The sequence below is a fragment of the Pectinophora gossypiella genome, chromosome 1 (genome assembly GCF_024362695.1).
Source record: "Pectinophora gossypiella chromosome 1, ilPecGoss1.1, whole genome shotgun sequence".
NCBI lineage: Eukaryota > Metazoa > Arthropoda > Insecta > Lepidoptera > Gelechiidae > Pectinophora > Pectinophora gossypiella.
In genome coordinates, this window is record NC_065404.1 from 16,151,010 (window position 1) to 16,159,112 (window position 8,103).

The window sequence follows — 8,103 nt, forward strand, 5'->3', positions numbered from 1 at the left end:
TACAACTTAAAGTTCATCATAACTAATTTAAGAGCCACGCTCTTGTCGGTGGAGTATTCTCCAATCTTGTCTATCAAAGGCCAATTTCTTTCACTTACTAACTTAAACTTCTCTCTCTCTTTATTTAAGAGCTGCGCTTTTGTCGGTGGAGTAATCGCCTTCAATACTCCATAGATAGAGCGTGTAGAACGGTGGTTGCCCCAATCGTCTTCCGTTCCGCAGTACACCGACCTATTTCTCAATCAGTGATGTTCTAGCTAGAGCCCTACTAGAATCCATTTCCTCGGCCTCCAACCAGTACTGATACCGCTGCTGCCCGGCATCAGGGGTAACTTAAACTTACAATGAATTATATTATGTTTTTCAGATATTGCAGTACAGAATTCAGATGTGACATATTAACTTGTTTGCCCATAGAATTATTTTGCATGCTAAGCAATACGCCATGGAGCATATTTGCATATCTTCGACTGAACCGTTGCTTTAGAATTGTACGTACTTTACTAAAATCATGATTGGTTGAAATATCGTCACGGTCAGGATGCCTCGAGACGGGTATAAAGTATACAAGGGGGTGAGGTAGACCTAGATCAGACGCTGGTGGGGAGGGGCTCGGTGGCACAGCGGTAAACGCGCTCGGTCTGCGATTGTCGAAGTTAAGCAACTTTCGCAAAGGCTGGTCATAGGATAGGTGACCACAAAAAAAAGGTTTCATCTCGAGCTCCTCCGTGCTTCGGAAGGCACGTTAAGCCGTTGGTCCCGGCTGCATTAGCAGTCGTTAATAACCATTAATCCCCACTGGACCCTCGTGATGGTTTAAGGCCCGATCTCCCTATCCATTCATAGGGAAGGCCCGTGCCCCAGCAGTGGGGACGTTAATGGGCTGATGATGATGATGATGATGACGTAGTCATCCCCCTAGCATTCCGTTGTCACGGGGTCCGCTTACCTAACATGAAGATTTGACAGATCCGATTTTTTACAGTAGCGACTGCTTGTCTTACCTTCCAACCCGCGAAGGGAAAACCAGCCCTATACAGGTTAAGTCACATACCTTCGAAAATGCATTTCTCGGAAATGTGGGTTTTCTCACGATACTTTCCTTCACCGCTGAGCACGTAATAATCATTAATGATCCAAACATGAATTCGAAAACAAATTCGATTATCATTGGTTTAGGCCTGTGCTGGATTCGAACCTGCGACCTCAAAGTGAGAGGCAAGCGTTCTACCAACTGGGCTATCATGGCTCGATTCCTTATTCTATGCTTTCAGGTAACGGTGCACAGTTGCCTCAGAAGGTACCACGAGAACCTCAATGTCAACGTAACCATCAGCTCAATAGTGGAAGTGTTCATCAGGTTCGTTCTCTACTCGCACATATCTACGTGCATTTGGTATCACATCGGGTATCTCGAAGACAAGCAAGAACCAGGGAGCTCATGGTGTTTCAGTAAGTAACGTTTCTCTTCGTGGCGCAATATAACATGTCATGATTTTAACAAATTTAAATTAAACCTGTTGTCATGATTTTAACAAATTTAAATTAAACCTGTTATGGTTTTAATAATTTTAATCAAATGTCACGATTTTATGTCACAACGGAATAGCAACGTCAAACGGTATTATTATGAGGTTGGTAACAATTATATGACAGTGGTGCCACCATTCGTTAACGTTCAAGGGTGGTTTCAAAAATTGGATCGGCGGAAGGGGGGCATTCGGAAGACGACCACCAAGGGAATCAGACGTATGGTGACTTCAAGTTACTGAGTACCGATCTCTAGCAGAGCGGGACTCCACCATATTAGTCGAGAGGACATTTTATCAAAAACATAACATAAAATGGGATTAACTGTCTAGGAATAATATTAGGCAGCTTTTTTTGACGTGACTTATTGTAGATTTACCACAGATGGCATTAATTACTTGGCCGGACCAACGGGGAGCGCTGAAGGCTCTCACCCGGTACAACGTTTAAGACAACAGGCCTGAGGGTGCCCAGTTGGGCGCGAACCTCGGCTCAGGGCGTCGTCTGAGAGGAAAAATATTTGAAAGAATTAATCGACCCTAGTGGGTCGATAGCGATAAGCGCTGATTGATGGAAATCGTCGACCACGCCGGCGGGGTCGGTATCGGGGTCCTGAAGTGTTTGGTGTCGCGAGCTGATTGGCTGCCTCTATGGCTAGAGTAATCGGGTCGTCGGGATCGTATATTACGTCCTTCGTATGCCGATACTTTTCAGTACCGTCTCTAAGCGGGATGTATTCGGAAGCCGCAACTATATGTTCCACAGATGGGCACAGGCCTGCCCTCAATCAACCGGAGGGGTATGGAGCATACTCCACCACGTTGATTCAATGTGGGTTGTTGGAGGCATTTTAGGACCAACAGCTTAAGAAGGTGTGAAGTGCTGTCGAAAACACGGAATCATCTTACTTTTTCCGACACCAGGTAATTCAACCTGGACATTTTCTTGCCAAACTAAAGGACTTTGAATCAATCAATAATCACTCTGCCACTCTGTCGACTGCTTTTATACGACTATGAGGAAGCGATGCACGTCTCTGGTGCGCAGGGTGCGGGGTAGCGGCAACCCCGCCCTCTCGTGCGCGTCTCGACTGCCCGTATCTGCGTAGATGCTGTGACTTGCATGTCATAGCATCTAATATTAGATAAGGCTACTAACATCTAGAATAAGTTTACTAACACATATGAGACATGTTTCGTGAATTAAATATATTATTATAATACTTTATTGCACAACGACATAGACAAGGGGGCGGCTCCTTTAGGTCCAAAACGTCTACTTCCCAAAAGGACCACTGTCCCAAATCGTCCACTTCCCAAAACGGCAACTCTGTTTATTGCAAAACAGCAATTTCTGCCAGGACTTTCCTGAGAAGGTTAAACGAATGCGAATTTGTACATCGTCATCTATTTTATTTTTTTTGGGGAACGCAGCCTGAAATGACCCTCATTAGAAAACATGTGTGCTGAATAGGCACCATTGTGACAAAATTTTATGCTTTATGTTACAGAAAAAACAGGTGAAAAAATCTGCGTTCAAAATTTGTACTTTATATCACAAGACTATGTTATGTCAATCATCACGTTATCAGCTCAAAATGATATATACGCCAAAACGCTACCTGAGGTAATTAATATATAAAATTCTATATTTTTTTGCGGTGAAGTGAAGAGAGATTGGCCCCGATTCCTGCAGACATCTCTTAATTTTACTTTAAGTTATACCTGTCATTTTCTTATCCGCCGAAAAGGAAAGGGACGGATGATTGACAGCTCTTAATTTTAGGAAGAATGAGTAAAATAAATGAATAACCCGGGCGAATTTTTAGACGGTTGTTTTAGATTTGTGCTTAAAATTGACGTGTGTTCCATAAATTTTATGCTTGTCGATTACCCGTCCCTTTCCTTTTCGGCGGATAAGAAAATGACAGATATAACCTAAAATAAAATTAGATGGTATTTACAGGAATTAGCACCAATATCTAAATAAAAATCAAATCATTTATTGTATGAATTTCATCTTAAAATTAATCTTATGGATAAGTCCCACCAAACTCTATCTTTGCAGACATTATTGGTCCGTAGGTAACAGACATACTGACATGTCTTCGGTAGGGACTGCAATCCCGACTCGAGATCGCAAATTCGAGATCCCGCGGGATTGGAAATATCAATCTCACGAGATCCTGAATATTTCGGGATTTTTGGGGGATTTTTTTTACCAACGTATTTACGTATTTACTTAGTTCATGCTTAACCGCAGACCCATGGAACAACATAGGTACTGTAACTTGTACGATTATAATGTTTATGATGTATTTTAGTTTAGTAAGTATACTTACTCATGTTACTTTTTTATGACTATCGAAAATATTATGTAATGTCAGAGGCATATATTAAAAAAAATCTTGATATTGGGATCTTTTTTTTCATTTATTTATTCCAAAAAAGGTACAATGTTTCTTAAAAAAATAATTTCGCCAAACTTATACCAGTTTGTTGGCGGGCGCTCTTATAACTAAATGAGTGCACCTTTTGTTACTTAAAAGAAATTGCTAAATACTTAACAACTATTACAATGGTTTGATAAATCGACCTTACTACCCACACGACAAGAAAAAGATTACAATGCTTATGGCGTTTATACATCGATAATGAAAAGAAATAATAGGTAAAATTTAAGATTAAAGCAATCTGATAGGTATCTATAGAATTACGTTGCTACTTTATTTTTATGATGAAAACAAAGATAAAAGAAGCATTATGTTACTCGTATCCATGAAAATATATGGTTAAACGTAGGCAACTTTACACAGCGCCATCTTAATATTTTGTTAGAAACATGGCCTGGGAAGTCCGTTAGTTTTTGCCGAGTTGCCTGTGTAGAAATGATTTTTTTCTTTGGCAGGTGACATTTGTAGCCATTTTCATGATAGTGGCGTTGATAATGTATCTCGTGTTCATGGGGGAGTTTGCCCACATCATCCATTATCGCTCGTACCGCTGCTTCAACTACTACAGCAAATATCTCGAATTGCAGGTGAGCTTTTAGAACTCCATGTCCATCATCATCATCATCCCCATAACATTTTTCCGTTTCTCACGGGGTCCGCTTAACTAACCTGAAGATAATGCGGAAACTTCCAGCCCCATTTAGGGAAGTGGGGGGTTAGAAAGAGACAACATACATACATACATAAACTCACGCCCGTAATCCCTAATGGGGTGGGCAGAGCCACAAGTAATCAAAGACAACTTGCAGCCACTGTTGATACGAAATCCAAAGATGGATATGATGAACCTTATGGTGATAAGGGATCAGCCTATCGCCCATAACATTAGTCCATCATGTTAGAGGACACAATCCCTCTGTCGGTTTTTACGACATGCCCGGGAAGACAAGCAGCTGAACGTGTTCTATGTTTTTATATGCTCCCAGAACAGCATAGAAGCATAGAAGCTTAGAAAGAGACAAAATATAGCCTATGTAGCCACTGTTTATCGCTTCAACTATCTCCACTCAAAAAAATCACATCAATTGGTCGCTCCGTTTTGCCGTGAGAGACAAACAAACATACCTACAGACAGCGACACATACACACTCACTTTTTAAAATATTAGTAATTGTGGATAAGTTAACAGCCTCCGTGGTCTAGTGGTTAGAGCGTTAGGCTCACGATCTGGAGGTCCGGGTTCGATTCCCGATGGGGACATTGTCGAAATCACTTTGTGAGACTGTCCTTTGTTTGGTAAGGACTTTTCAGGCTTGAATCACCTGATTGTCTGAAAAAGTAAGATGATTCCGTGCTTCGGAGGGCACGTTAAGCCGTTGGTCCCGGCTATTAGCCGTAAAAACACCTCCACCAACCCGCACTGGAGCAGCGTGGTGGAGTATGCTCCATACCCCCTCCGGTTGATTGAGGGGAGGCCTGTGCCCAGCAGTGGGACGTATATAGGCAGTTTATGTTATTATGTATGTGGATAAGTTATGTTAGGGTTATGTTATATTCTCATTCCAGCAATACCTGGATTCAAACCGCGTATCTTGGAATTTGAAAAAGATGTCCAGGGATTACAGCTTGTACCTGTGGCGCGAGGCCCGTGGGATGCAGACGCCGAAATTCCTGCTGGAGGCTCCACAGATCCTCAAGGAGAAGATCATGTCAGCTGTATACATGGTGCACATTGCTAATGTAAGCATTCATAGATTAAGACACGTAAAAAAGCGCCGAGAAGCGAGTGTACCTGCACTTGGAGAATACAGATGTGACGCTAAGTATAAAGGGTGTAAGTGACATGCATCGTAACAAATACTGAGGGGGATGATTCAGACCATAACGCTGAGTTGATATAAAGTGGAATTTTCCGTCGCAAATGTATACTTAGAATTAAAAATAATTTAAAACTAAAAAAAACATGAATTTTGCGCCGGAAAACTCCACTTGATATTAACACAGAATCATGATCTGAATCATCCCCCTCAGTATTCGTTACGATGTCACTAACACCCTGTATAAGTAATACCTACTGTTCTTACAGCATCCCGTTTTCTCCCAGTGCGAGCCTGCATTCCTCCGACAGTTGGTAACGTACTTCAAGCCATACTATTATAGCGAAGGTAAGCGGGTTTAATAAAGCCACATTGTAGCAATTCATCTAAAAAAAAAGAAATGTTGCTATTTGACATTAGTTGGCATTGCACTCTTACGATTATTTAATCTTGAGACAAAATTTAGACTTCTTTGAGTGAGTGCTCTCTCGACAACTCCGTCGAACTCGTGACAAGAAACACTTCAGGATCCCGACACCGACCCCGCTGGCATGGTCGATATGTTCCCCTCTTTTCACTTCATCTTATTAAGAATAAATATAAATAGTTTTGATAATTTATTTGCGTCCAGATTTTTACGTGGTCAAGGAAGGGGAGATGTCAGGAGCTATGTACTTCATACATCAAGGAAAGGTGCAGGAACTTGACGAGGATATGCAAGAAAAACTTATAATATATGAGAAGTATCAACACTTCGGCACGGTAATAAAATATCCACCTAAGTACTTACATCATCGTCATCGTCCGTTTTTGGGTTTTCCGCGCGCACACCAGTTGTAGCTAAAATGGCCACATCGAAGCAATTCATTTATAAAAGCAATATTGCAATTTGATATTTGCACGTAAAAAGTAAGCGCGCAATGTTAACAAATGTCAAATAGCAATATTGATTTTTTAGATGAATTGCTTCGATGATGTGGCCATTTTAATCCCCCAGATGCCTATCTTTCCGGGCACAAGCTTGTATTGAGTAGCTATTGCGACTAAGTATATTTTTCTCTTTAGTTACAGGGTTTATATAACGAGGTTGCGTACACTCTCTCCTACAAGACTCTGGTTAGATCTCAAGTATTAACTCTCTACCTAAGTGATTGGCAACATCTGCTTGATTACTATCCAATAAGTAAAGAAATTATCTACCCCCCCAAAACACCTCCGCCTCCTCCACAATTCTACACGCATGTTCCAAAATCAGTTATCGATGATGAGGATAAAGACAAAAAGAAAGTCCAAATCACAAGAGATCCTGACGAGGTCAAACAATTCACTCGTGAATCAAGAATGAATTTGGATGACGCAGAAGGCGGTGCCAACCTCTATCCAGAGTTAGAAGAGGCAGCCACAGAGAATTTGGGTCCAGGATCGGAAGATACAAGTCCATTCCCAGCTGTTAAGTTCCGTGCCAAACATGCTTCACCAAAACCGTTCTATACGCCTCTTGCGGATCAAGCGCCTGCTTCACAGACAGAAGAAGCTGTGGATTTAAATCAATGGCCTATGGATAGCAGAAAATCTACCATTCACCCTTTTACTAGAGAAGAAAAGAAAGAGCCGAATTTGGATGATTTGACTCGTGATATATTATCTGTACCTTCAGCAGATTTTGATATTTATAAATCTACACCTCAACCATCATCAGCCAAGACTGTTTCCATGCTGCCTGCAACATCCAAACCTAAGTCTTCGGAACCAGAAGAAGAAGAGCCCCCCAAGGTTGATTATGGTAGGAGAAAATCAATGGTTCACGCAGTTGATAAAGAAGCTGTTGCAAAAGAACTAGCTAGTATAACATCTGCACAAGATTTAGAGCCTAAGTCTGCGGAATCAGAAGAAGAAGAGCCACCTAAGGTTGATTACGGTAGGAGAAAATCAATGATTCACGCAGTTGATAAAGCAGCTGTTGCAAAAGAACTAGCTAGTATAACATCAGCGGAAGATTTAAAGCCTAAGTCTGCGGAATCAGAAGAAGAAGAGCCACCTAAGGTTAATTATGGTAGGCGGAAATCGATGGTTCATGCAGTTGATAAAGAAGCTGTAGCGAGAGAACTAGCTAGTATATCTGCGCAAGATTTAGATCCTTCTGGTCGCCCTGGTGCATCTGAAGAAATGGAATTGAAGAAAATTCCTTATTCTGAAGAAGAAACCGACGAAAAACAACCAGAACTAGTAACATCTGGACTTTCTACGCCTAAATTTGATGTACATTTAGCCCCTCCAGGAGAAAGACCTTCTGGAGAGACCTAT